The following is a 20,919-nucleotide window of genomic DNA, read 5'->3' as shown; positions in this document are numbered from 1 at the left end:
GAAATTTTCAGAGCTGGTGTTCTGCATGGATTTCCATAGCAGAAACTATCCCAAAGCAAGCAGGAACTTGAAGTCTTGAAGAAGAAAACAATGGTAAATATTGTTTCACCTTGGCCAAGACATACTGTAGGAAAATTTCAAACTGCATGTATGCAGCAAGAGCCTCTGCTGCCCAAATCCTGCAGTTGGCATGGTCAGTTCAGTCCTGTGAACTGGTCACAACTTGAAGTGTATCTCTGCAGCGTTAACCACCAGCCTCTAAGAGCAGAAAAGCACGCGAGGGCGTGTACTGCGTGGCCACTGGCATGCTGACAGGCAGCCAAAAGCACCTGGACTTTGGTCCCATGTCTTGCAACAGTCACAGCCTGGTAACACATAGCTTTGACAGACTCACCACTTAAATGGAGTAACACCTCCAAGCTGAAAAACAGACCTAAGAAGATCTGAATTAACAAATGAATCAAACACATTCTGTCTGCTGAGCAACTTGTGAACGTCCTCTGCACCAAGGCCACAGTAAATCTGTTCCAGTGAACTTAATCCAATATATATCAATGTCTTGGTACCTACCTTGCTGACAAGACCTACCATACACAAACTGGAGCCAAAGCACAATGCTTTTCCCTTTGTAATTTTTTTCAAATAAAACATTTAGGGACAGCACAGGCCAGTTGCCCAAGAATGTAAAGTTGAAGACTGCTGTCCAAAACAAAACTTTTCTATTATCTCATAAAATCTTTGTAAATGTGACAATCAAGCCCTCGAGAAAATTCACCTGGCAACAGCTGCATTGAAACAAAGTTACTGCAGTAACAAGTAACGTCACAGTGTTAATAATTGACATGGAAAGAATGAAAAGGTGAGCAAGGGATAAAGAGGACAAAGGAAAGATTTCAGTATAAACTTCTGCTGGTAAGTAATCAATCAAAATTAAGATTGAAAGAGTTGGTACGAATGTTATATTGAAAACTGAAGCGAGTCTGATATCTTGAACTGCTGAATGGGGCTTGTAAAACTCCATTTTCTGCAGCCTGATTTGCAAAATTTGACAAACAAATCCCCTGCTGATTTGAATCTACTTTCATTCAATTCCCCCCAGAAACTAAAGCAAACGCAGGAACAGTGGCTTCTCATGTTTGCTGTATGCAGGAAAAGAGTCATGCAATTCCTGGTTCTGCAGGTTAAGGCACGAATTAGAAACGCAGTGGTAATGAATGAGTTTCCTGATTTACATAATCCAACAAAAGACCACTCCCCTCGGAGGGAGGAACTGCATCCTCGAGACACTGTTTAGAAGAAACTGTTTCAGATGACTAAATTATCAACAGCCTTGAGTGAAAATGGACTGCTATCTTAATATCCACCGCTACTACTTCTAGAGGTCAAAGCAGCAGGAAAAAGTGTTGAGACTACAAGCTAAATATTAAGAAATCAAGACTTTTTCCCTCAAATCCCATTTTTTTTCTGTATTCCATAATGAAGTCCATAATGACCAAATTTGGATTTTTATATTGAAGCCTACAAACTATCACTATTTCATTTATACCAATATTGCTTTGCTCTTTGGCCCAGAATCCTGCAGCTGGTAAAATTTGTTTTCTACATAAGATATACCCTAAGTTTAATTGAAGTATCAGAGTTAACAAAATAAATAACTCATTACTAAAATCATATAGTTCAAAAGAGTGGACTCACAAAATTAAGGAATTTTCAAGTTCAGACCCAAAAGGTACTGTTTTTCAGTGAAGCTGGTAGACAGTCTTGGCTCATGATCTATGAAGATACACTGAAGTCCCACCATTTCTCAAAGATAGAAATCCAGTTGTGCTGCACTTCTTGAGGGAAAAGAAAGTGCTAATTCATACCAGCTCTTAGGGACATATCAGCAGTTGCTGAATGAAGATGCCATCAATAGGACATGTTTTGTTTTTTTTAAATATCAAATAAAATCTCTAGAAAAGAGATAATTTAGTGATAATTTATAAAATGTAAACAATTAACAATGAGCTGCAACTGTCAAAATTATGTCATAGGAATATTTGCAGTTCACTGGACTTAAATACTCAGAATTCAAAGCTGTTTCCACCGATGTCAACATAAGTTGTCACAGTAAGGTCAGAAGGGGCGAGAGGTTTCTTTCTGGTCTAGTCACTAATAAGTTGTTACTGCTGGCAAGAATTAATAAACTTCTTATTTCCTACAAAGATTAATTAATTTTTCAGGCTTCAAGAAAATGATACTTCTACAGTCAAAGAAGCATTATTTAATACTCAGACTGTCTGCTGAGGCCTCACAGTGTGACACAAATTTAAAATACAATGTATTATAAAACTTAGCTTCCTTTTTATTTTACTGCACTGTGGTATTCTGAAAAATTCTGAGAACTTTATCCAGCATCTAGGTGGTACATAGCCTTCCACAAAATGTCTCATTTTTAACATCAACTAGACTGCAGATAGAATGCCAGTTTTTCTGGAAACAAGTCCTTTTATACAAAACAAAATTCATCTCTCTCTTAGATAAACTGCTAGGTCAGAGTCTGTAATCAACAATGGCTTTTTAACTCTAGGTATCTACTCCTATGACAGAGTTACTAGCTAACCTCTTTGCTTGTCCTACTGTCTTCAAAAATCTTTATTTTATAGATACATTATTTTAAAGGATTTTTTGTAACCCTCATATTATATTTTAGAGAACTATGGTAAGGAGTGTTTGCTTTCTAGAAGCTATAAATATCATCATCATTTTTGTAATTACAGCATTTAGGTTGAAATACTTGTTGCTACAAACACTGAAGCTAACTGCTGGTATCTACAATAAACTCCAAAGTAAAAAGCCCACAGTAAGTAAATACTGATTGACAAATTCAAAGTATATTTGATAACGAAAGTATCTTGCTATTTCATTATTATTCCACTGAACCAAACTATTACAGTAACAAAATAGAACTTTCCAAAAGTTTGTAAAAAATACAATAATTTACACTAGCCATTCATAATCTTTCCTTCAGTATAATTTTGCAGTTATTATGCCATAGGAAGAAAGCAAGTGACACTTCAAAGGAACAAAGATTAAATCAAGAATATTGATTAGAAAAATCTATGCTGACATGCATTTTAGGAATTTAATTTTATGAAGAACATTTTGTTAAGAAGGTAAGTAATGGCTTAATACTTTTACTGACTAGAAATGGAAGGACAACGCCAGGGAATCTGTCTCAAGTTAGCCTAATCTCCTAAACATGTATCTAAAAAAGTAGATAACATTAGCAACTGATTGAGGAAAAAAAGGAACATATCCCTTGATTTCCAGGGAACACATCTTCACCTTCTTTCATTATAAAGAATAAAGAACAGAAGTCATATAATCTCTCACTCTCAATGCCTTACCAAGCTTCCAACAGAAGCCCATTTCATACCCACACCTTGAGCAGTTCTTGGCTTGTTCGAAGTGGAAGGAACCATTCTTCACCAAATCAAGTCAACTCCCTATCACTGCCATACGTAGAACATACTTTTACAGAGATGATCTGGGACCCTGATCCAAATTCAGTAGCTCAGTTCAAATGCAATGTTAACACATCTGAGGCTTGATTTAGGATTTATTTTGAAGTACTGTAAGTAGAGGAGACACACAGTATTATGTACAGCTAGATCTTAATACTGTATATATATGGGTGTATAAGGCCACACACACCTAGACACATCTATAAGTGTACCTTTCAACACAGACCTATGTATATAATTATACACACAAATACTACACACAGTGAAATCACACCATTTATCTCCCCTACCTTCAGCCACCTCAAGTTTAAGTGAACCAGGCACTTCCAAAGAACATTTCTTCTGCATTTATCTTCAGAGAAGACAAACTACCTTTTGGTGATATATCCTCCTCTTTGTATTGACTACAAGTGGAGCCCTGCCAAGTGGCAACTAAATCTGGGTAAGTGAACCCCTTCCTTGGCAGGACATTAATAAGGTCATGAAGACAAGTACAGAAATATTAAGAAATGCCAGATGTAAGGTTACCAGAGCATACACATCATGATGCTACTTTTAACTGCATTATCATGTTTTTCCAGATACCCTTCCAATTGTTGCATGGAGTGGACCTATACCCGGCCATGAATCATCCCTGCCCAGTGAAAGAGTTGTTGGCTGTCTATTCCCATTTTTTTTGTTGCAGCCATTGGAATGGGACTGCAGTAAGACAGCAAATATGCTTCTTTAATGATATTTAATGTAGCTGAATGCTGCTCAGCTGTCATGGAATGTATCTGTCCTTTGGCCACAGCACTCAGCATGAATTAACTGAAAGTTTTCAGAGGGATTGATAGTATGTTACCCATTTTGTGACTGTGCAAGATAAATCCCTTGTGTCTAATCTGCCAAAGCACCCTGCACTCAGAGCTGCAACTGGAGTCAATGGGAGACAGAACATAAATGCTATATAATGCCTTCACAGCAGACCTCAGATGAAATTACCCAAGGCTTCAACCACACTGAAAACAATTAAGAGGAAAATTAAAATATTAGTGGCTATCCACAGTTATCACAAGTGAGAAAGTTTATTTCCAGCATTTTCTGCCTGTAATCTGTGACTGAAAAAACAGGCTGATTTCAATCCGTGAAACAGCACATCAGTGAAAGAAGGGACTGTATGAACAGGACAGCCTACACCACACAAGTAGGAGGCTAATCTTCTCAGTTGGAAACTAGCTGGAGCAGCCAGGATATTAAATCAGCAACACAAGGGGAGATTATTTGGAAGGCAAATGAGGTACATGCTCAAATTCAGCACCTAACAAGCAAGCTGAACCAATGCGGCAAAGAATATAATGAAAAGAATCTCTTCAGTTGCTTATGTATTGATCCTAGGAATCTGGGTAAGCAGCAAGAGGAAATTCATTGACGGGAATAAAATTTATATAACCAACATTACTAGAATGTGGTGAACAACTGGTATGTTAAAATCTCTGATTAACAGGAAGGATAAGAGAGACAGAATGGGAACAGGATGCCTCAACAGCACCCCTCACCCCCCCGTGCCATTATTCCTTTTAGAGTGATCAGTAACAAGACCACGGCTCTTGAACACGTAGAGGTCAATATGCTAACTAAAATAACTTAAAAAAGACTTACTTGGTCAGCTAACTAGGGCACAGAACAAGTTTTTCTTCAGCATGTATTTATAATCTTTGGAAAAGAAAAAAAGTGATGCTACAGGAGACCAGTCTAGGACACATATTCTGCGAGTCCTTTGTACAGTTATAAACTGATATTACACATCATTGATAGCCATTTATGATTTATGAGCATGGGGTAAACAATCTCATTATAAAACAAGAGATGTTAATTACTATACTGGAGATTGATAAATACTCGGAGGATAATAAACCAATTGAATTCCACATGGGAAAAAACAACCAGAATCTTTATATGCATAGAAATACTTTAACAAGTATTCAAAGCACATCAAAATTGGGAGAAAAAAAGGATAGAAGAATATCACAGAAAACTGGGGAGTCCTTTGACAGTGGCTATAAAAAAGAATGACCTCACAACCAAGTGGATGTAGACCTTTTTAATGTAGAAAGTAAATAAAATAAACCTATGACAAAATGTCACAGAAGTACAGCAGAAAAAAAAAGCAAAAATAAATTCTTAAAAGTAGAAGTTCTGAAATTATGCCAATTGATAGGAGTAGCCATAAGAATCAATGAAAAATGTATCATTGACAGGACTACAGACAGTAAGGATTTCTCACTGTGAGAGGAACAGTAAATGCATAAGTCCACTCCAAGTTTGGAGTACCTATACCAGAAACTGCAATGCAAAAAAACCTGAAGTGGGAGTGTTCTGTACACAAGAAGTCTGTATTTGGAAAAAACCAGGATGCTATAGTTACAGTTTATGTAGAATTAATAAACACTTTCATTTTATGAGAAATCAAGGAGGAATAAGTTTTACGTTTACAGATTCAGACAATTTTCACTTTAGGTGTTGCAGGGTTGCTAAAATACCAGGACATTCCCAGACTGGAAGAGCACATAATAATGTATCAAGATTAAAAAAAAATATTAAAAAACCCCACTAGTGGTACTAGAACTGGGCCGTATAAGTGAAAACACTAGATTCAATTAAGACAGATTTTAATGAAAGACTATAATTATTACCAGTCAACACGTTTTTAGTAAAATGGGTCTTGCACACAATCTGATTTCCTTCTTGGATGAGATTAGAAGGGGACATTGTACAGTGATTATTTAGACTTTCACTTGTCAGATGTAACATTGATTAAAAAAAAATTACTATGTACCATCAAGAAAAAACTTAAGTGTGTTCTGAATGGACTGAAAGTCAAAAAACCACAAATCTCTCCATGTTCCAAGAGGCAATTGTCGCTGACTAATACTAGTATACCAGCAAGGTTGAATGGGTATCAGTACTAGCATACTCTTACTCAACGTATCCTTCAATTATTTGGAACCAGGTAGACCCTGCTAGTAATGTTCATGAACAACAAAGTGAGTAAATAATGATGACAAAACAATGTTCTGGGTCACTTGGTGAGGTATTCAAATCAAGGGTATTTTAATAAAGCCAAATGCAAAACTCAGTCTAAGAACAGTGAATACAGGCTACACTTAAAGGAAGAGCAACTATATTTTAAAAACACTGACTGTGATAAAGATATGGGGGCCCCCTGGTGGTCTAGTGGTTAGGATGCGGCGCTGTCAACGCCGCGGCCCGGGGTTCGATTCCCGGTCAGGGAACCCCTCCGGGCAGATGGAGCTTGTCAGCCCTGTAAGGCCATCCATCTAAGAGAAGGTCACTCTAAACAAACCTACGTCCTGAGGACCTCACTGCCACTGTCTGAGCTTCACTCCACCCCGGCAGATGAACCTCAGGATTAAAGGGTGGGCTCAATTCAGCACACACTGTGTCTCACCTAAAAAATCCACTGCACAGGCTCGAAGGGTAAAGACCTTTCCCAAATCTTCGTTCACGAAGACTGGCCATGGATAAAGATATAAGACTTCAATAAAGGTGACATTATAATGCAGTGGAAAAACTGGGAAAATGCAACTTTTTTTGGTGTATACGCAATAAAATAGTATTTCCATGAAGCAACTAAGGTGATTTTACTTTACATATGACACTGAGAAACAAAGATATAAAAATGCATATGTATGTATGTCCATATGTGAAAACAAAAGGATGTTAAAAAGCCAGAGAAGATGTGGAAAAGAGCCATACTGGTAACACAGGCACTAGAGAACAAGGCATGTAGCGAAAGAGCTTATTCTGTTCAGACTATAAAAACCCCTGAGGACATGTGCTAATTTTGAACAAGTACCAGGAATGGAATAGTTTTATGTTGCTACTGATTCTCATTGTCCCTCGATAAATGGACAGAAAATACAGGATGTGAAGGAATTTTTAATCTAGTTGAGCAAGGGCAACTTGAATCACTAGAACAAATGATCAAAGGGAAATGGTGGTTTCTCCACCCCTTGAAATTTTTACATTAGACATAGATACCTTTCTGGAAAGCAGGTTTAATAAACCCATAAATTTCTGGGCTCAATACAGGGACAACTGGTGAAATCAATGATCTTTGATATTCAGAAGAGCAACTAAATTGCATAAAAATATCTTCTGGACTTGATCTTAAATGTTAGGAATTTATGAATGATAAATATTCTAAATTGTAAATCTTGTGTGTCTCAATTAAGCATGCAAAATTTGTGGGTGCTTAATTTTTTCATGCCTTGGTTTTCCCATGAAGCATGAAGAAAACATTTCTGCAAGAATACATTAAATCACTGTTTATTAAACCTTTGGTTTCTATAACATTGAATACTAGAGAAAATCCCCATGATGGTTGCTCAAAATTCTGTTTTCAGGAAAAAGTTTGAACAGTATCCAGTAAACAAGGGATTGGCACACATAATGAACAAAGATAAAATAATATATTGATTGGCTGTTCTCTGGATACTGTGTGGAGCAGGAATGCTGTGAAATAAAGCACACATGATCCTGTAATGAAAAATGTTAACATACTGTTTCAGGGGAAAGGGGAGTAAATGAAGACACTTGCTTCAGAAATGCCAGAACTGAGGTTAACTCTTGATTAACTGGCTACTTCAGTGTAGCATTTTGCTTGTCTACCAAATAACACTGTACAATTGCACAAATACACAATACGCATAATTATTGTCTAAATAATCTGCCTTCCCGAAAGGAAAGAAAATGTTCTGATGAATAGCTTCGCTGAAAGCAAGGCCATTTGCTTGCCCTATCATGCACTCCTTAAATCCCCTGTAATTTGTCAGCTTTGAATGCAATACTTCTCCAGAGGCTACCAATGAGCTTTTCACATCTTGCTCATGTCATCCATTTTCCATTTGATTAGTGGAGACCTGAAGTAATCTTTCTGCTTCACAGAACAGCTAAAACCAACATACAGGAAAATGCCAGTATCTTAGGTACAGCTCTTAGCATGGGACAAAGGTCTTTGGGGAATGTCCAGGCTCTCGGTGGCCCAATGAAGTGGTTGAAGCAGATGAGGAAGAAACAAACATCTAGGCTGAGAAAAGGAAGGATGAGTTAGGAAAACAATGAAGGAAGACAAAAGAAAAAAATTTTGAGAATGGGGAATAAAGAAAAGCTACATGATGTTGAACAGGTATGATGTAAGATGTGAGAAGAGAGAAGTAGTAACTTGTATGGAAACATAGAAGAGAAGAATGCAGAGCTCAATGTACTTTTCAGAGGTAGGTAAAAAGATGGACAGAGCAGAACATAATATAAAAATAAAAATAAGAGTAAATATTTTTTCATATCCCATTTTCTTTTGTGTGACAAAATTTATGTGATTTATTTTTATATTTGGCTTTTTTGAACATTTCTATTTTGAAGTACTCGCTTAAACAACGTGTATCTAAAAAGTTTTAATACTAAAATAGCAAATGGATTATTCTTCTAAAGACAAGTAAGTGAAATTATTCTAAGATTTGAAAATAAGACTCACTTTTCTGCCTTTGTTATAATTTTCTGAAAATATTTTTAAAATATTTTTTTCTAAGTCAGAAATGCCACTGAATAAATGTTTGACCACAAAAGTGAATTAGTCTAAAACTATGAATAGTGGTTTTGGTGCCAATATCTTATCAACATCAACTTAATTCAAGTCCCACCTCTTTTAATCTGCCCTATTTCCCCCCAAAACCGCCAGGGATTAGTTAGTGGTTCTGACATTAGAAACTAATGAAAGGTGTAGACTTCGATTTGAGAAGTTAAACCCTTCGAGGTTTAATGTCATCACTTTAAATGTAACATAAAAAGAGTAATGTCGAGAAATGATTGAAGCTCTTCACCATGGTTGTACTAGCCTTGATGGATTTAAAATTTGCACTTCTGTACTGGATGCAGTATTTTGATACATAAAAGAAAAAAAAAAGAATAAAAAAGTAAATCCATGGACAAAAGATCTCTGTAAAAATAGTGTAAAAATCAAGTAATTTATTCGGTACCAGCCACACTAATAAAGCTCCGTCTGATACTTAACTTTACTTTTCTCTCTCTCTATCCCTTGCTTTCCTCCTACAACCTTTCCTCATAATAACAACTCATATTCCTTCCAATGTCCACATAAAATTAATGGATTTCCCCTATACCCTTTATATCTTTCTACTACAATACCTCTAGCTCACTTTACTCAACTTTTTTGGTCCATCATTTGAACAGTAGTGGTACTCTGCTGCACAGCTGCCCCCTTCTAAACAGTAATGGCTACTGATAAAGTTATCCTCAATTTCCCCTTCAATGGGATATTAGGACTTTCACAAAAACTGGCAGCTGAGTAGATGAGAGAAACCCTGTTACGGATCCAATCATTATTCTTCTGCCAGATATGGTTGGAAGTATCTAAAAATCAGAAGGTGAAAAGAAAGACTGTACAATCGTATATCCCTTATTTTCTTAGGGAAATGTGGCTAAAAAAACCTGCTTGTTAGATATTTCAAACAAAATCCTTTTTTTTTTCCATATTAAAAGTACATTAAAATTAAAGCACACGTCTCATGCAGTGTTCTCTTGAGAAATCATTTCTATCCAGAAGAGAGTGTGATCTAAAGACCACAGAGGGCTTCCAGTCACATTGGTACACAGAAAAAAACCAGAACAATGAAAGGTCATCAAGAAGATGAAGATAAGCCTTATATTTGCAAACCAGGACATTCTTAAGCAGTTTTTTTTTCATGGACTGTACATACAATTGCTACAAACAGAGGCATAAGAGTATACATGAAGCTCTCCAACTCTTCTCATTCTTGTTGAGAGTCTCTGACTGAAAAAGGAAAAAGGCAGATGAATTTTTGAGTTTTTACAGTGAGTGGAAGACTCACAGTTTCGGTAAGTTAAGTATACATACCAGTAAAGACTGTGCAGGCAGCAACTTCCCTAAGGCGATCAGAAGTAGTAGCTGATGTATCAGGTAGTTAAGAAAACAACTTTCCCAAATCAAGCACTGAATGGAGAAACCAATCCACTGCATGATGCTTACAAATAAGAACTCTTTACAAATCTCAGATATTGACATATTTTAGAAACAAGTCAAATAAACTGTTTGGCTTCCTTCCAACTGCACCTTGATTAAGACCAGGTGAAAAAACACCATGTGGTCCACGTAGAAACAGATGCACTGCTGTCTGACACTTGTACACTCCTCTGAGGATGTGATATTCCCTGGAAACACAGTAAGATGAGCTGCTGAGGCTGATGAAAATATATCCTACCTCTAAGACGTTTCCTTACCTCTGGATCAGAAAGATGTAAAGTGACTAAACCCAAGATGGTTCAAGCAATCTTGCCAGCACACAGGCCTTTAGAAAATGGATGGGATTTCAGTTGTAGCAAGATATACAAGATCAGTGTTATCAAAGTCGCTATTGAGTAGGATGAAAGAAAAAAACAAAACTGCAGAGACTCTAACTTTTGTATTTGTCCCTTTTTGGCCGAGATAGAATATTTCTTTCAATACAGATGTGATTCTAGTATGGGAACAGGAAAAGTCCAAAGGCCGGTAAATTTAGGAGGGATCCCAAAAACCTGCTTTGCAGACTTGCTACAAATGGCCACACAAGCCCTTTTTGAGCATCTATATGAAAGTATTCCCAGGTGAGATGCTAGGTATCATGTGTTGGATTTAGTACCATCTGTGGCTGGTCTGAGCAACTACGCAACTGTACCCATTTATGTGCAAATCCCTCACGGGACAATTGGTTACTGCTCACATATTTATGCCTTTTCTTAGACATTTGCCTGATTTTGTCTTACATCTGTAATGAATGTGATATTTCACAGATACTTTAATGGACACAAGCATAAACTGAACAAATATATTTTATAAGGGCAGACGATTAGATTTTTAGAGGTGCTGAAGCAGCTCAAGACAGGTACTTAATGGCATTCTAAAATCTGTAGGTGGATTAGATACCTAAAAATCATTGAAAGTCTTGAGAGGTAGGTATCCAAACCACTCAGACATATTTTGAACATTTGTTCCCTATTTACCTCCTTCTTATCAATATTGCAGTGTTGCCTTCAGAAAAACACTTATATACAGAAAGCCTTCTCCTTTCATGTATTGACATTATCTAGCTTTCTTTTAAGACACATCTATACACATCTACACCTGGTAATTTAATAAATGTGACAACTTCCTTATCTTTTAGAAGTATCATTTAATTACCTTTGGGACACCCTGGAACAAATTCTGTGAACTCTTTATATCTCTTGTGCTCCCCATTTCTTAGCCAAGGCACTGGCTTACGTCCTTGCTTGCTGATATGAAAGAATACTACTCCTCTACGGATTTTGGTGATACAACTGTGTAGATTCTCAGGTGAGGATTTAGCTCACAAACTCTTCTCCATGTTCAAAGCAGATTCAGATAAATATCCTCCTGATTTTCTCGTAGAGTCACTGAAAAAAGGGAATGTTAAACCCCCCTATTTTTGGAGCACATTTCCTTGCAGTCAGTTGAGAGCATGCTGTGTGCTCTGCAGGAGGCAGCTTTGTCAGAGCATGCACTTGTACTGCTGCTCCTGCCCCTTGTGAAAGCCATGGAAAGGTGGCTGCTTGCTGTGTATTGCCAAAAAAGATCATTCCGGGTACAATTTCTCAGTTTATTAGTCCTGATCTGAAAGGGATTTGGCATGTTCTCAGTTTGCTTTGCCAAATCATCGTGTTAGACCAACCCATATTAAAGGACCTGTGCTCCAGTTAGGCTATATATCTTGGTTAAGGGGTTTCATATTGTTGATCCCCACACACTGATTTTGAAACTATTAAACTCACAAGTCTAAAAAGAAATCAGTCTAAGGGAGAAATCAACTGTACTCCTGTATCAGCACTGTATTTTCTTTTGCCTTTTTCCCCTACTTTCAGAAAACAAAACCTGACCTATACTGAGGGATCCACAAGGAAAAACATAATTATGAAGCAGGCATTATTTCTATAAACAGGAATGCCACACGTCACCTGAAGTAGAAGGTGAAAGAAATACTGCATCAATTAAAAAATATCAAAAAAAGCAGCTGAGGTTTTCTTAAAAAGCCAAAGAAGTTTGTAAAATATGAACAAATTTTAAAGGTAATAATAAATAAAAAAAAATGTTTCTCATCAAATGAATATCTTAAATACTGATGCACAAATGATTTTCAAATTTCTAAGCAGGCATTGAAATAATGTGATATCTCAGTTTGTCTTTATGTGAGAAATTAACACTGCAGAAGGTTAATACCTATCAAACACTAGGATTTTATAAAGTAAAACTCTATTCAGAAAAGAGTTGTAAGAAGAGTTTCTTTTTTTTTCAGGGAGGGTGGTACAGGAAGGACTGTGCCTGAGAGTTTTTTTTGTTTTGTTTTGCTTTGTTTTCCTTTTTTTTTGATTGTTTACTTTTAAATTGCAGTACGGGTATGCATATTTCCAAATATTGGAATGAAATATCACTTTGCAACAAAAATAATAACAAAAAATTTTGTTATTATTATTTATCACTAAAAGAACCCACAAACCAACATTTAATTTTTGCTAAAAAATAAAGTAGCAAAGATAACTATTTAGCTTAATAGATTAGTAAAAAAATACAGGCACTATCTGATAGACTATGAAAGTCTGGAAAAGTTCAAAATGTTTTCAGCTAGGCACAAAAATGCTGTTAATGATTAGCTGCATAACAAGAGATTTATCTCTGTCTTTTTTCCTTTCTTTTTTTGTGTGTGTGTGTGTTGCAAAGGCAACAGAGCTACACTGCAGGTCTGTCTGTGCCATTCTTAGGCCACTTTCAGGCTGATTGAGAAAAGCTGGAAAGTAAACACAGGTGTTTTAAAACTGGAGCCGCTGTCATGGACAACCACAAACACCCTTAACTCTGATGTGGCAACGCCTCTTTCCCGCCCTCTCTTTTTTAAAGCATTGCCCAAAAAGAACATGTCAAATGTTTCACCTTTCACCACCTCAAAATAACTTGGAGCTTATGGTATTGTTTGGCAAGTCTCAAGCAAAGAGATCGTTTTTTCATTCCTTTTCAGATGTAGTCAACTCCAAATCAGTCACATAAAATAAAGAGCCATTCTATTTCTTATTTCATCTTATTTTCGGTGTCCATTGATTTACCTGCAAGCACCACGTTTTAAGTTGAACACTTCTTTCCTTCAAATGTAATCAGGCTCCTTGTTTTCATGATTCAGGTTCAACTAAAAAGACAGTGAGGGGATTTTGCAATACCGAAGCAAGAGATTTAATCCAGTGGATAAGAGGATAAATAAATAAAAAAATAACAATAACAAAAAAGCACAACAAATCCCCCAACCAAAAGAATAAACCTTGTTTTTTTGTACAAGAATATGTACAAAACTGAAAAAGTACTTGTTTGTAAATTAGCTGTTCCAGAAAAGAGCACATCCTGTTCAACTACCATAAATACTTCCTAGCTAGAGAAAAAGTATGGAAAGCAAAAGCAGAACATATCCACGGAAGGTATGTAGTCACTGTTCACTTATGTAGTTGGTGGGTGTGGGGGGAAAAAAAGTAATATATGAACAAAAATGCAGCAGTTACTGACAATTACAATTTAATTCTGAAAAACTGGTAAATTAAACAGAGATGGTTACACTTGGACTGAAAGTAACAGCCCAAGCAACACTCCTCACCCCAAAATGCAGAACTGGTTCATAATCTAAATATAAAAATTTAGATCCAATATAAAAATTTTGTACTGAAAGCAGCATGACCCTCAAATCTATACCAACAGCGAGTGTATTGCAAACATCCAACATTGCTGAAAAGGTAACATATGCCAAAATCAAGTCTTACTTATTGTAAAGGATGATTTTTCTTGTCAGTCTCAGCCTTCAGATTCCTGAACGATTTTCTTTTTGATGTAGACGCTTACACATCCCAGTTTCAAAAACCAGACACCAGACTTACTGTGTGTCCTGTGCTTCAACTTAAACAAACACAAATGACTTCATAAGACAGACAGTGCTCATGCATACATTTATTTATGTTAGGACACAAGTGGGATTTTTCTTTTTTCCATATTTTGTCCACTGTGGTAAAGAGACAGTATTATTTACTAAAAGATCTGTCTGAACAGCCCTGAGCTGCCTCATCCCGTTATCTTCACTGGGCATTCAAAATAGTTCACAATCTCACAAAACAGGCCTCAAGAGATGACTTGAAAAATTGAACTTTATACTAAAAGTCAGTCATTGTTATTTCCTTTAAGCCATTTTATCTCATTTTTGACAAAAATTATGAACTACTTTGTGTACTTTTCAATTAAAAGTCTAACCAATAATACATTTAAAGCTTTACTGAAAATGGCCAAGAGAACACAACTGTAGCAAATGCAAAGCATCAGACTTCTGCCAGCTGCCGGCATCACTCACAGTGCTGTGCTTTACCTAAGAAATATTTAAAAGAAATCACACACAAAAACAAACTTATTAAACTACATTATTTCACCTCATTTGTTGCTATTTCTGGCCTCTGCATTAAGCACACATGACTTGAAAATCATATACCTTTGAGACTATTACACATAATAGACAAATTAAACCAAACAATATTGTGTATAAATTAGCTTGATCATTGGTTTGCTTTAGAAATACTTTCCTGTTAAAACGGGAGGGATTAATGCTTTGCAAAGCAACAGAGTTTAATCTGATCCATTAAAAAAAAGTGCACTAATTCGCTAATGGAGAAAACCATTGAACGTTCTGATAGCAACAATTCAGAGACAGCTAAAAAGGGAGAGAAAAGCTTGTTGAAATAACCCTTTTCAAGCGCAAAAATTTCACCCCATACAAAGATGCAGCAATAATGGTGTTATTTACCTGCAGTTCTGTGAGGTCTCAGAAGTATGTTTTAAGCTAACAAACTGAGTTAGGAGTACTTTATAAAACCACTAGCTACCATTAAATAGCAATGACAGATTTATCCCTTAGCACTACAGTGACCTCCTGGCCAAAAGCTAATTTCTCATTCCTCCAGCCTTTTGTATTCAAAGGCACCTACTTCACAAGAAGTTGTGGACGCTTAGCTTATTATTTGATGCAGGTCTGGAGAGTAACTTTTTTTTTTATGTGTCTTAAAGAACCAGCAGGAGATAAACAGTAAAACTGTAAAAAATACTAATAAGCTTTAAGTGTGAAAAATTAGTTTTACTTGGTGAAACAAACTGGGAAGCTGATTTTGTCCTTTAAGAAATGAGGGAAAAAAAACTCCATAAGAAACAGATGAAAAACTGATCCCTGATCATCTGATTTTATTCAGATGAATAATAGGTACTCACAGAAGTAGCTTCCTGTGTGAGGCTTACTGGATTAGGCCCCAGTTCGTGAAAATGTTGTTTCTGGACTCAGACCTGCTATTCTATGTTTCAGGTTGGAATGAAGTTTTCAGAGTGAAGCTCTTAAGTCCTAAAGATAGAGGTCAGAAAGGAAACAACACAAGCGTGTGAAATACGCTTGTTGCTGCTACAAGATCAACTCTGCCTGGTAATTTTTCTCTGATTACCAAAGAAAGGAAATATGATGTCTGATGTCACTTTTTTCAAACATAAACACATCTCAGCAAGACTGCTAGTCTTTTTCTCCCAAAGAATAACTGAAAAAAACAAAAATATGAGAAGCAGACATTCCTTTGTAAGGACAAAGTTAATAAAACATTTTATTTGGGAAGTAGACTTGATACAACTGGAGTTTGAAGGTGAACTTAGCTCTGTTCTAATATTTTAAATTTGACACTTGTCAAAAGATGTTAAAATTGTTTTGTGGTCTAACAAGTCACTCAGCAAGAATAATTTTTAAGCAGCTTTTCTTTTTGTTTCAGTTAAAATTAAAATCCATGCTGTGTAATCCTTGGAGTCAATCTGTAATTAAGGGGATTTGAAGAGAGACCACGCACTGCATTAATGATAAAATTTAATATCTGTTTTAATACTCTAACATAAGAAAAAAACTCCAAGCAACATACAAAAAAGCACTCATCTCCCTATTTTGTGTGAATGCAGCATATATACACCATTACTATGTCTAGGAGCAATGCTGTATTTGATGTCAGCCTTTTGTTTACAGACCAAATGTTTCAGGATTTAGCATCTACAGAGCTTAAAAGTGCATCTGCTTGAAAGCTGGCACCCAGATTTAATAGGCTAGATAAACAGATTTTATTTTATCTAGGTTGGAAAACCAGTGTTTTTGTTGTTACTGTAATATAGCAATTCCAAACGGAAGGAGCTACCAACAGCATTTCCAAGGTTTCAGTCACTCTCCTCCCAATCACTCAGCCACTCTGTCCTCCAACATCTACAATTACAGTTAACTGTAAGAAACAGAAGATAACCAGCTAAAACCAATCAATTTTATGTGAAATTCTTAAATGGTTAAAATTCTAATACAATACCAAAAAAATTATAATGTTTGGTACTCTCCTCTACATTACATGCAAGGAAAAAGTTTGAAATCTGCATCTCTTTAAAATGCAGCTAGTTGACACCAAGCAGTGTATTCAAATAATTTACTCAATTAGAGTAAGCAACCGATGAACAGTGGGACAAACAGAGTTCTGTTTTTAAACTAGAAAACAGTGCTAAATAGTTTCATCTTTTCAGATGATGGGATGATGGATTACAGTCCAAAGAACTCATTAAAAAGCATGGTTAAGGTAGAGGTGATCTTAATAAGGTTTTAGGGGAAAAGGTTTTGAAGGGATATGTTTTTCACTGAGAAAGGATAATAGATTCTTTTTATGTTTACATCAAAGATTTTTTTCTTGTTAAAATGTCTCCTGGTCCGAGCTTTCTGAAAGAACTAGCAAAGTATCAACGTATTCTTACCAGATCTTGTTGTATCATGTAAGATAGTTTATGAAAACAAATTTTAACATAATTTCCTCTGATCTCTGAATATTCCTTTACAGTCTAAAGGTGTGTATAATAGCCTAAGGCTTCACAGATCTGGGACCTATGTCACAAGCTTTCAGATCAAAACAAGAAAGGGTTCATTTTTTCTCAAAATTTAGATGCTATAACAATAACTCACTGACAGCAGGACTACTCTCCAGCAGTCACTGCCACATACATGCACAGAATCTTGCCTAATCTGCAAGATCAGCCTCAGTGCTTGAAAACCTGGTCCAAATGATGCTTCTAATGTGAAAAAATAGTTTAAATGATATTGATTTTTTAAAAACAAAACAATTTTCAAAATGTGTGGTCAAAGTATTTGTAAAGAATGAACTCAATGTGCTAGTCACACCATCACCACCATCTTGACAACTCCTCCAGTATAGCAGGTATTTCTTTAATAAACAAACTAGCATTGAAATAATCATCTTGACTGCGATACACAAGGAAATGGGGAATTTATGAAACTGTTTGGAATCTAAATACATCTAGTAAAACTGTGAAAGATGACATCTATTCTTCAGTGGAGAATCAATTCTGAAGATGGAAAATCCAGTATCAATCAACACAGCTCAGAAAAAGAAGCCCCTGAAGGTTTCTTTATATATTAAATCTAACTACAAAATAACATTTTGGTCTTTGATTTTATTTTAAATTGCAAATTTGGCTGCTTAGCAGCTTAATACAGTCACCAATATACATTAATACCATGCTCAAGCCATGTGATTTACACTTATTTACTATTATACAATCACATTTGTTACTTCAGTTTCCTATCCAAAGTTTAAAGACAGCTTTTTTCTCATGTCACCTTTCTATTGCTTTTTCTTTGTAAGATATATTTACCTTACCACTAAGAGAGGCTTAATTTTGGAAGTAACAACAGAGATGACTGAATTTTGAAGGCATTAAAAAAATTGAAGTTTTAATTGCAAATGTCTTTTGCTGGAGAAATCAGAGGTTCTTTGAGCACTTTCAGGTAACAATTCCTTTTTTCTGCAAGTGTAATGAGCAATTTTGATTCAGCTACATGACAGTTATTCATGCAGTGTTTCTAAATATGAAGATAAACCTAATATACATTGAGTTGAAATCCTAACATTGATACACTTCTGCTGATGTGAAGCTTACTTTATACCTTTCAAGACTTCAAAAAATAAAAAAACATATATCAAATCATATGTCCAATTCTATCTGTGCCTGTGTTAATCAAAGTAATATTAATATACTTTCTGAATAGGTGGTACACTAGAGTGCCCGCACAGCGTTTTTTAAAAAGCTGACTCCTAGAGAAAAGCCAAAGTCCAGCTGTCAGTCCATAATCTCATGAGAAAACAGGTGAGGAAGATTTTACTTCATAAAGCTCGCTTTCATAGAAGAAAAAAAAAAAGCTAAAAATAAATCCTTATGTATTCTTTACTTTAATTCTTCAAGCATTCTCTTAATGACCTGTATACAGCCAAGGAAGAAATGCATACCTACTGCACTCAAGGAGTCCCTCTCTTCCCCGTGGCCACCTGAATGTGTGAATAGCAAAGTCTTTTTTTCCATTACACCTCTGTATGGCCACACACATGGAAGTAAAATCAAAATTTTGCTCTTATTTACAGGGAAAAGGGATTTTCAAAAGCCTCTCAGTGATCTCGTAGTACAAGTGCCCTAACATCAAAAATGTGCCTCTGCACCAGACCAAATACATAGGTGAGAATTAAACAAGACAGGCAAAATGACTCCTGACTCCTCTGATTAAATGACAGCTAAGCACCAAGCTGCACTTTTCAGACATGGACTCTTTTGATTTCAATTCATTCTAAAACCTAAAGTTGCTCACCTAGGAATGGAATAGGAGAGACTTCCAGATTGTAGCAAAAGGGTAAAGAAGAGAAAACATGTAGCATCTTGAGGATGTTGAATCAAGGCCAGTCTGCAGCTTTGCAACCATACTAAGACCTAATGTTTCAGTGTCTTCTTACTCTGAACCAAACTCAATATGATTACTTGTTAGGAAAGGGTCCTCCAATTCGGAACAGATATTTGGATAAACTTAAACATACAAAGGCCGAATATTCCTTTTTAGTAAATACCTAAAATTCTGAAACATTTATATTGATCCTTTATCCTATCTCTGGTTTCCTCTACCCAACATCTAAAGCAGATTCTATCAATTCTGAGAGGTGTTTCAAATAAAGAGGTCGTGGATGAGTCAGAGCAAGATCTTTGGTATTTAATGACCTTGCAGCTTGCCTTTTGCACAAGAGCTTAGGTTACTACCTTTTATATGTTATATTGAAGGGCAAATAACTTGCATGTCATCGTGCATCCAGGCTCAAGATTTTGTTTACAGTTGCAGCTCAAGCAAAAGAGGATCATCTTCCTGTGCAGTATAAAAAAATGAAGAGTGTACAGTATGACACTGAAAAAATTACTGAAAATTAAGATTTACCACACTTTCTTTCTGCATGCATGAATATCTCATATGGAGAAAGAAACAAGATTTATGAAATAAAAAATAATACATAACAATGGCATTCTTCCTCTTCACTCATTAAATCTGGTATCTTGTCTCCAGCATAATACTTTTAATATCATTTAATATCTCCAAGAATGAAAAATACTTAATTTAGTTAAATATTTTGGACCTTTTGGTCCTTATGCTACACTGCCAATAGATATTTTGAAAACTATGCCACTGGAGATTAGGGATGATGTTAATAGAAACTGATGCTAAGGGTGCCTTTAAACGTTGCAGAAAACAGTTACTATTTTATATACAAAATGGCTTCAGATTTAGAATGTCTCAATTAAGTTTGAAAATGTGTTTTATAGTATCAGAAAGCGGCAAGTGAAGGAGTGAGTCCTAGTTTTCTTACAGTAATTCCAATTAGATTAACATATGGCCTTCATTCCTGATCCATGTAATCCTGAAATGAAGGTCCATACTAGTGGGAAAGTAAAAGAATTTTTTTTATAGCTGGTTGAAGTGCAGCAACATGATACCTCCTCAGAATTTACAAAGGCTCATAGGGGTACCACTACTGACATGCTATTGGGCAGAAGGAAGGAAAAATGAACTCAGGACTGGGGTGACAAACTATACCACTGGAGATGGCAACAAAGGTAATAATTACAGTTAGAGTTTTTGTTTTTATAAGAACAACTCACCTTTCCATATAATCATAGAATCATCATAGAATCTTTAAGGTTGGGAAAGATGTCTAAGATTAAGTCCAACAATTAACCCAGCACTGCTAAGTCCACCAGCAAACCACGACTCTAAGCACCACATCTGCACATTTTTTGAACACATTTAAGCAGCTTTCCTAATATGACTGTGGTTCCTACAGTATATGTTGCTTACATATCAGATTCTGTGATTCTAATTTACAAGATACTGATGCATTTCAGTGTATTCTAGAATACACCAATTTT

At 35.9% G+C, this 20,919-nt stretch overlaps 1 protein-coding gene, 1 long non-coding RNA gene and 1 other non-coding gene across 12 annotated transcripts in view; 2 read left to right on the top strand and 1 right to left on the bottom strand.

The window, feature by feature from the left end:
* Window positions 1-20,919, bottom strand: part of MIPOL1 (mirror-image polydactyly 1) — a 198,310-nt gene that overhangs the window by 79,368 nt on the left and 98,023 nt on the right. The gene's annotated exons all lie outside the window — the stretch shown is intronic.
* LOC108504446 lies at window positions 846-6,735 on the top strand. Its single transcript, XR_001877107.1, has 4 exons — window positions 846-912; window positions 2,760-2,842; window positions 3,803-3,948; window positions 4,088-6,735. It is a non-coding gene; the product is annotated as an uncharacterized LOC108504446 (long non-coding RNA).
* TRNAD-GUC lies at window positions 6,709-6,781 on the top strand. The gene has a single exon. It is a non-coding gene; the product is annotated as a tRNA-Asp (tRNA).

The sequence above is a fragment of the Lepidothrix coronata genome, unplaced genomic scaffold (genome assembly GCF_001604755.1).
Source record: "Lepidothrix coronata isolate B3197 unplaced genomic scaffold, Lepidothrix_coronata-1.0 Scaffold164, whole genome shotgun sequence".
Lineage (NCBI taxonomy): Eukaryota > Metazoa > Chordata > Aves > Passeriformes > Pipridae > Lepidothrix > Lepidothrix coronata.
The sequence above is the reverse complement of the archived record's forward strand: the minus strand, read 5'-3'. Positions and strand labels throughout refer to the sequence as shown.